Here is a 9,840-nt window from a genome sequence, read left to right as displayed (position 1 = left end):
CATTGTTCAATATCTTGTTTGTTCCGAACGTCCGTGAGCTACATGCGAACCTCCGTGATGAAAACTATGCTATGTTTGTTGGGTTATAGAGACTGCCCAGATGAGATACATCTTAAAAAGGTATATTATTATTTGGGAGTGAGGATTAAAGTATGGGATAGTGAAATAAGAGGTGAAAATATTGAGTTTCTGTAAAATGCGCGTAAAGTTAAGAAAGTGTTTAGCGGAAGAGCAATATTTCCACAGAAATGACGAATTTAGTTAAATCATCAGTTGTCTACCATTACGTACAGGTTAAGAGTACAAGCTTGATATTCTGCAATCACGTACACATGTCCCTTAAGATATTTCGTTTGGATTTTGAACTGAATCAGATCTTTGGAAACTATGTTAAATGGTATTCAAATGTATGTGCAGTACTATTCCTCACGGACGTTCGCTGCTCTGGACACGGTAAACTTCAGCGGTGAATAAAAACTTGTTCCTCTGGGAAAATCCTAGTATAATTGTGTTCATATTAAAGCTTGAGTTATACTCTTTCAGGTAAGATGAATGATTTGGAGAATTTCCTACTTTTTAAATTTTGCCTTGTTTTCGCTCAATTGTACATCGTTCAAAATTCTGACCCATATATTCATATATATATATATATATATATATATATATATATATAGTTATATGTACAGTGGCGTACCGTTGGTCGAGACATTGGAGAGGCGGACACCTTGTGGAAAAGTAATTTTGAGTGTGTGTATTGATGCTTGTGGGTGTGTGCGTGCGCTGTCAGTCTGCAAACTTAATGGGACAACAATACATTACGGAATGTGATACATTCAACAACACAGTCATTGAGCAACATTAGGCGTTTTCACATCAGCCCGATGTTTCGAAATAGCGCGCTTTTTTTTCTGACTTGGGAAGTTAAAACATCTCGAGCTTGGATTTTTTTTTTTCGGGCTGATGTGAAAACGCCTATTGTAAGTTTTCCTTACATGGATTATGTAATGACGTTGTGGAACGACAAATTACTGTCAGCAACATCAGGAGAATTGCATAACAATAAAATGCGAGTGAGTGGAGCGAGCTCGCAAATTTTGACATTTTACAGTCCAGAAACTGCCGTTTGTAGCTATATTTTTCGCTTTGGAAATTAAGGGGGCGCACCGGGCGCAACTACTGGCATTTACTGGCAGCAACATTAGGAGAATGGCATAACGATTCAATGCGAGCGAGCGAAGCGAGCGAGCTTGAAAATGTTGACATTCTACAGTCCCAAAACTGCCGTTTGTAGCTATGTTTTTCGCTTTGGAAATGAAGGGGGAGGGCGCACCGGGCTCAACCGCTGGCAATTACTGGCAGCAACGTTAGGAGAATGGCATAACGATTAAATGCGAGCGACCAAAGAGAGCGAGCTTAAACATTTTGACATTTTACAGTAAAAAAAAAACTGCCGTGTGTAGCTATATTTTTTCGCTTTGGAAATTAAGGGTGGGGGGGGGGGGGAGCGGCCCAGGCGCAACTGCTGGCAATTACTGGCAGCAACATCAGGAGAATGGCATAGCGATTGAATGCGAGCGAGCAAAGCGAGCGAGCTTGAAAATTTTGACATTTTACAGTCCAAAAACTGCCGTTTGTAGCTATATTTTTTCGCTTTGGAAATTAAGAAGGGGGGGGGGGGGCGGTGCAGGCGGGGATTAAAACTATTTTTCCGGGAGCACTACCTACGTCAGGTGTCACGTTTATAGTAACAAAAAGGACGTTCTAGAGAATGGAGTCACAACTGTCTTATTGCCTTTGCTAGATGTTCGAAGCCGCCGCTCAAAAATATTTGAAGCATGTGCCAAACAGGGGCTGCCGGCCAGATACGAAGACAATTGACTCGTGTCTCATTGCATAATCACCAGCCACTTTCAAAGGAAGATAGTCTCTGTGATGGTAATTACTTTTCGATATCTCTTCTCATAAAATGTAGTTGGTATAGACACGAGGATGCGCGAATACAAATCGAGCAAAAAATGCTGAAATAAAGCTGAAAATTACTCGACTGGGCATACCCGGGCACTAATCTGATATATCTATCAATAAAGAATTATACTTGAAGATTATTCCATATTATTTTCACTTGTGGAAATTAAGCGGAAAAATGATAAAACCAGCTTTCTAGGATGGTACAGTTTCAAACATTTTCACATGATACAGCTCTGATTTACTCTTTGCGCAAATTTCTGGACGGAAGTGACTTTTGTTTTACATGCTTTATCAATAATTGAAATTTCATTTCATTTACTGAATGAATAAGCAAAATATGGCCAACATTATGATAACGTTCAAAATGAATCTTCAGATTGCTCAGCAAGACAGCGGCTTGGAACATCGATCTTTAAAGGCACAAGTGCACCTGTGGAATTCTTTTGTACATCAATAGAAATCTGACAACTGTTTGAATAATTACAGCCAGTTGAAACTCCAGTGTGTATAAAACCTCCTTGGTAACAACTAGCGGTGGAAGAGGGACGTATGGAAGATTTTTTTCTCTCTCTCGGGGGGGGGGGGGGGGGAACACGTATAAACATTACAAACCAAAGAAGAATCTTTTAAAAGTTGCTTCAAAAGGAGGGTTGGCATGGGCCAGTTGTGCCCGCCTGTAAATCCGCCAGTGCTTAAAGCTAACATTTTTATATTTACACGATTTTCCATAGCCAAAGGCCTCTAAAAACTGCAACGGTTACCGTTCAATGCGGTTGAGATAATCTGCTCACACGCAACGAAAAATGAAGTTCTAAACATATATGGCCTTTTTTACGATCAGTGGTGTAACTTTTGTACTTGGAGGTTCAAAATTTCAAACAAAATATTTTTTTCATTATTCTGTTTGATTCCTGATTGAAAGTATTCAAATGTTTGAAAAAATAACATTTCAGACCTTAAAGGGGAAGGCTAGTAACTGATCAGTGGGAATCAGTGGAAATGCTGGGAGATGATTGTTCCAATCCTTATGGGATTCATTCAAGAGTTCATTGTATATCTATTGTTGTGTGAAAATGATTTCCTTCAGAACGGTCTCATATTCAAGTAATGTGCAGCTTAATGCTCCGTTACTGACCAGGGACACTAACCTGGAAGCATTAAACTGCACATTACTTGAATATGAGACCATTCTGAAGCAAATCATTTTCACACAACAATAGATATACAATGAACTCTTGAATGAATCCCATAAGGATTGGAACAATCATCTCCCAGCATTTCCACTGATCCCCACTGATCAGTTACTAGCCTTCCCCTTTAAAGCTGAAGGGTTATTGGTGTAATTTAAAGAAAACCCTGGCACCTGAAGTAAATCTAAGCAAAATTTTGCTTTCATGAATTGCACCATATTGACAAAACTCTGTAGTCAAACTTCACCATGCAAAGTTTATATGGTTAACAACAATATATAGTTTGTAAATCAAAACTATTTGGGGGTTGAATATAAAGTGAATAAAAAAATACATGAGATTTATAAATTTTTGCTAAAAATACCAATTGACATGTAATTTTTAAGATATTAACTATTCATTGGATGGCAGGCCAGGTCAAACTCTTACCATAACAAGTCTTTAAGAAGGGTTACCTTCCTATGTAGATTAAATGAAATTCCAATCAATTCTTTAAAACTTGGATTTTTTCACACATGGATGTTTCGGAGGTGACAGTTAACATATTAGAATGTTTCGGTGGTGACATTAATATTAACACTCACTTTTTTTAGAATAAGTGACAATAACACGAACACTTCTTTTTATCAATGTTTTTAATGATTATAACTCGAAAACAAGAAATTAACTCCTGTTTCAAGCAGATAAACCACACAGAACAAGTGGTTTTTTTTTACACTTCATTGATTGGCATGGGTACCAGTAGTTTGCCTTCCGTTTGGACGAAGGATGTAAGCTAAATATTGTCATCTGAAGAAACACGGCATTCCATTTCCTACCTTAAATTGACATGAGTGTGTGATATCATTTTAGTAATGCTTCTTTGCTCTCAGAACATATTATTCCACAACACCAGGGAAGAATCACTTCGATTCGGAGGTGACATTCAATGTTAACATTGTGTTGAAATATTAATTTACAGTAAGAATATGACGGACATAAGCTAGATATTGTAACCTGAAGAAACATGGCATTCCATTTTCTACCTTAAATTGAAATGAGGGTGTAAGATCATTTTAGTAATGTTTCTTTGCTCTCAGAACATTTTATTCCACAACACCAGGGAAGAATAACTTTGTTTCGGAGGTGACATTCAATGTTAACATTGTGTTGAAATATTCATTTACAGTAAGAATATGACGGACATAAGCTAGATATTGTAACCTGAAGAAACATGGCATTCCATTTTCTACCTTAAATTGAAATGAGGGTGTAAGATCATTTTAGTAATGTTTCTTTGCTCTCAGAACATTTTATTCCACAACACCAGGGAAGAATAACTTTGTTTCGGAGGTGACATTCAATGTTAACATTGTGTTGAAATATTCATTTACAGTAAGAATATGATGGACATAAGCTAGATATTGTAACCTGAAGAAACATGGCATTCCATTTTCTACCTTAAATTGAAATGAGGGTGTAAGATCATTTTAGCAATGTTTCTTTGCTCTCAGAACATTTCATTCCACAACACCAGGGAAGAATAACTTTGTTTCGGAGGTGACATTCAATGTTAACATTGTGTTGAAATATTCATTTACAGTAAGAATATGACGGACATAAGCTAGATATTGTAACCTGAAGAAACATGGCATTCCATTTTCTACCTTCAATTGAAATGAGGATGTAAGATCATTTTAGTAATGTTTCTTTGCTCTCAGAACATTTTATTCCACAACACCAGGGAAGAATAACTTTGTTTCGGAGGTGACATTCAATGTTAACATTGTGTTCAAGTATTCATATTCATAGTATGTCCCCCCAAAAGAAATTTACAATTAGACTTTTGCATTGATAGCACCCAATATGATTAAATCAGCTAAATTCTGATTTCGGGTCTTAAATTATAACATCTTAGCTCTATTTTGCAGAAAGCCCCAGTCAATTTGGTTAAGTGATCTCAAAGAAATGTGGATTGTTATAAAGGATGTCAGGAGTCCGATTCTTCCAAGTTCACCACTTTGATGCTCCTGGAACTGCATATTAATGTGCAAACACAATATACAAAACTTGGAGGGAAGGGATTCCTCACATGCTCTACAAAAATCCTTAATGCTCTTTGACCTCTGAAGCAAATTAAATGGGGTGTTCTGTAAGGTGCGGGCAATGAGTTATAGTTTCAATCCCTCAAATTGTATTTTAGATTGATTCACTATCTTTAAAGTTATCGTTGCAGAGGGTACCACTGAATTTTTTTGGTGGTGACATACAGTATGAATACCAAAAGCAAAAATTCTTATTTGACTTGTTTACGTTTTTGTTTGCACATACTTTTATAAATAGATTAATTCAAGGATGTTCATGAATTCTTCATCATCCTTGATAGCCACCATACAAATGTTATGATACTGGTGAAAGGTCTTTGGTTCATCTGGGATAAATTTTCTATACACCAGATTCATTCAAACTGTTGACATTACTAAAATATCATATTTTACGTATCTTTCTGAATTGCTTGAAAATGACCTGCAAATCATGCATATCAGTCACTTTTGAGAGTAAAAAGTATAAGATAAGAAAAACCATTTTATTGCTTTTGAAGTGACACAACGCAGAGACAACCCAAATTCTCAGGTGTTAACTATTTAGTGAACATTCATGTCTTTCGTCATGGCTTTAATTTTCAAATATAAGCTCTTTCTTTCAGTTCTTACTTGTTATTTTGTTTAGTTATTCTCTTTCATGATAATGGATACCAGCTCATATTTTGTTTGAGATTGTAATTCATACTCATCTTTAACAGGTTTTTACAGTTTGGTTAAGACAACAGTTTGTGTTTCCCATCTGAAGAGAGCAGCATAATGATTTTCTGTGCACTTGAGGGAAAAATTTGTTTTTGTTCAGTAATTTTCCCCATCAACTTCACAGAAGGTCCCGGACACAAACTCGTCTCAAATAAACCTATAAGGGACCGAAACTGGAAAAGAACAAGTTCACCTCAATAGACATGAGGGTTGAGTAAATACAGCAATATTAGTAAAACACATCAGTGAGAGTTTGAAGAAAGTAAGGCAATCCGTTCCAGAGTTATGGATTTTTGAAGTTTCTGCTCAGTCAAAGCTGAATGAGAAGACTTCTATAGCTTGTGATGTCACATGTGTACAAGGATATAGAGAAAGTATCAAGAAAATTCAACATACTGTATTTTCACTTTTCTTGCATAACAAAAGAACACATGACTTCTCTCTTTTGGAAGGCAGGATGAATAATATTGCCCTAAAATACGTCAGTAGCAAGTTGAAGAAATGTGCACTTTTTTTCAAAAAGTAAAGTTTTGTGAAATTCACTTATATTTTCCTTATATCATACACTGTCGTAGTCGTCTCATCCAGCAGTGATTGCGCAGATACTTCAAAAAACCATGTAACTTTTGAATGGATTGTCCAATTTCCCCCAAACTTTCAATAATGTGTTGTACTAATGTTGTTGCATTCACTCAATCCACATGTATATGAAGGTGGACTTGTCCTTTAAGAAACCAATTTCTTTTCCTTGAAATTCCAGTACTTAAAGCCAAATTCTAAGATAAAACATAATAACAAAACGAGGAAAAAACCTCATCAAAATTATATTGAAATAGAACTGCAAATCTTGTTTTTGGATCAAACATTGGAGGGGGCTCAAGATTAGACCATGCATATGTTACACAATATACACATACATACACACACACACACACACACACACACACATATATATGTAAAGTGGCGTACGGTGGGTCGAAACATGGGGGGAACCATAAAGTAATTTTGACAGGCTGTATGCTTGTGCGTGTGTGCGTGAGCAATAATGGGACTACAATACATTACGGAACGTGATACATTCAACAACGCAGTCATTGAGGAACATTGTAAGTTTTCCTTACATGAATGACGGTGTGAAACGATCGACAAATTATATACTGTCAGCAACATAAGGTGAATGGCATAACAATAAGATGCGAGCGAGCGAAGCGAGCGAGCTTGAAAATTGTGATATTCTACAGTTCCAAAACTGGAGTTTTAATTGTAGCTATATATTTCGCTTTGGAAATAAATGGGAGCGCAGCGGGCGCAACTGCTGGCAATTATTGGCAGCAACATTAGGAGAATGGCATAACGATTCAATGCGAGCGAGCGAAGCGAGCAAGCTTGAAAATTTTGACATTCTACAGTCCCAAAACTGGGGTTTGTAGCTACAGTATATCTTTCACTTTGGAAATTAATTGGGCGGCGCATCGGGCGCAACTGCTGACAATTACTGGCAGCAACATTAGGAGAATGGCATAACGATTCCATGCGAGCGAGCAAAGCGAACGAGCTTGAGAATGTTGACATTTTACAGTCCCAAAACTCCCGTTTGTAGCTATATCTTTCGCTTTAGAAATTAAGGGGGGGGGCATCGGGCGCAACTGCTGGCAATTACTGGCAGCAACGTTAGGAGAGTGGCATAACGATTCAATGCGAGCGAGCGAAGCGAGCGAGCTTGAAAATTTTGACATTTTACAGTCCCAAAACTCCCGTTTGTTACTATACCTTTCGCTTTGGAAATTAAGGGGGGGGGGGGCATCGGGCGCAACTGCTGGCAATTACTGGCAGTAACATTAGGAGAGTGGCATAACGATTCAATGCGCGCGAGCGAAGCGAGCGAGTTTGACAATTTTGACATTTTACAGTCCCCAAACTCCCGTTTGTAGCTATATTCTATCTTTCGCTTTGGAAATTAAGGGGTGGGGATATCGGGCGCAACTACTGGCAATTACTGTCAGCAACATTAGGAGACTGGCATAACGATTCAATGCGAGCGAGCTTGAAAATTTTGACATTCTAGAGTCCAACAACTGCCGTCGTAGCTATGTTTTTCGCTTATAGAAATTAAGGGGAAGGCGCACCGGGCTCAACTGCTGGATGCGAGCGAGCGAAGCGAGCGAGCTTGATAATTTTGACATTTTACAGTCCAAAAGCTGCCGTTTGTAGCCATATTTTTTCCCTTTTATTCATATATATACATATTTATTTTATTTTATTTGTTTATTCATTTATTTTTGTTATTATTATTACTTTTTTTTGGTGGGGGCTTTTTTTCTTTTTTTTTTGGGGGGGGGGGGGGGGGCAAAAAATCCCCCCCCCCTGCCCCCCACTTCCGGCGCCTGTGCTCATTGTTAAAAAAAGTGAAAAAATGTAAATTTGCCCTAAAACGTACAGTCTAGTAATAAAAAAAAAGAGTGAGAGTGTGTTAGTTGATTTCTCCACTTTGAGACTTATGTTACTAAAATAAATGAAACTATTGGTGTACATGATATGGTTTCTCTTCAACAGAAATGAACAAAAAATCTTGTTAACAGTGTTTTGTCACTTCCGAAACAGTAATTCTTAGTTTTTATTAGATCTTTTATTAATCTCTAGAAAATTCTCACTTCCTGTTGCCATATTACTATTTTCATCCAACAGAGATTCCTGTCAATTGGACAGAATCAAACAAAATTGCTTTGTCTTCGAGAAATTATCAAATATAATATGCTTACTGTTTCGGAGGTGACAATTGTTTCGGAGGTGACAAGTGTTAACGGAAAATTGTAAATTGCTCCGAAATGAAAACAACAGACTACATTTCTACTACCTTCCTTCAGAGATAATGTGAGGGGATATGTTACATTTTTGCAAATGTAACGTATAACCGATGTCAAGAATAAAAAAAAAAATCAAATACATAAATCTGTTGTCTCGGAGGTGACAGAAATGTTAACGGAAAAGTTACATAAATTTATAAATGCTCACCAAACAAAAAATGATAAGTTATTTGAATTAAATAATCTTTGGATCAAAGTTAAGTCAGATTTATTATTATTCTGTTTTCATGGAAATTAGCGAAGTTGAATTTTATAATTGTGAAAAAGAGCTAACTCAAAAAAGGGGTTAATTGTTAACGGAAAATGTCACCTCGGAAACATAAAGTTTGGACAATTTCAGTCTTTAAAGAAGACAAAGCAGAACCTGGTAAACATAATAGTTCTTAATGCTGGATACCTGTCTATCACAACATCAACAAAAATAATGAAAAGGAATAAACGATTTAATATGCTAGCTCTGACAAAAATACTATGTCAGAGTGAGTACACCAAAAGTGTCGGATTTCAAGCATGTAAATGCCTGCCACATCTGAAAAAAAAAGAGAGGAAAGTTCATTAAGGTACCCAAGGTAGACACTGTGGGTGGTAAGTTTATGAGAAGAAATAATGCATATCTGTCAGTGTATAAGAAAGTTATACACCAATTAGTGCCAACACTGTGTTTTACACCACTGATTGTAAAAATGGCCATATGAGAGTTAGAATTACTAGTCTTAGCTAATAAATTTCCCTATAATAATTTGTATTGTATCTATATGTATAACACAGAAGATGACATAACAGTGTAGATACATACCAGCATACTGTACATTGCAAGATAACATAAAAAAGTACATGCCACAGCAAGAGTTCGCCAGAATGCCGAAATAACACTTAAAACGCTATTATACAGGAATGATAAGCTAGCCCAGAATAAATTTGTTGTGTAATACAAATAACAACTTTGCTTAAACAATCTCTTACATGAGTATGGAAGAAGCTGATCTAATTGAATGATCTAGCCTGTTCCATTCAAGTACAGAGGATACGATTGGG

This window comes from Diadema antillarum, unplaced genomic scaffold, assembly GCF_040938485.1.
Source record: "Diadema antillarum isolate AM-2024a unplaced genomic scaffold, OU_Dant_1.0 seq00000636_RagTag, whole genome shotgun sequence".
In the NCBI taxonomy this organism is placed as follows: Eukaryota; Metazoa; Echinodermata; class Echinoidea; order Diadematoida; family Diadematidae; genus Diadema; species Diadema antillarum.
The sequence above is the reverse complement of the archived record's forward strand: the minus strand, read 5'-3'. Positions refer to the sequence as shown.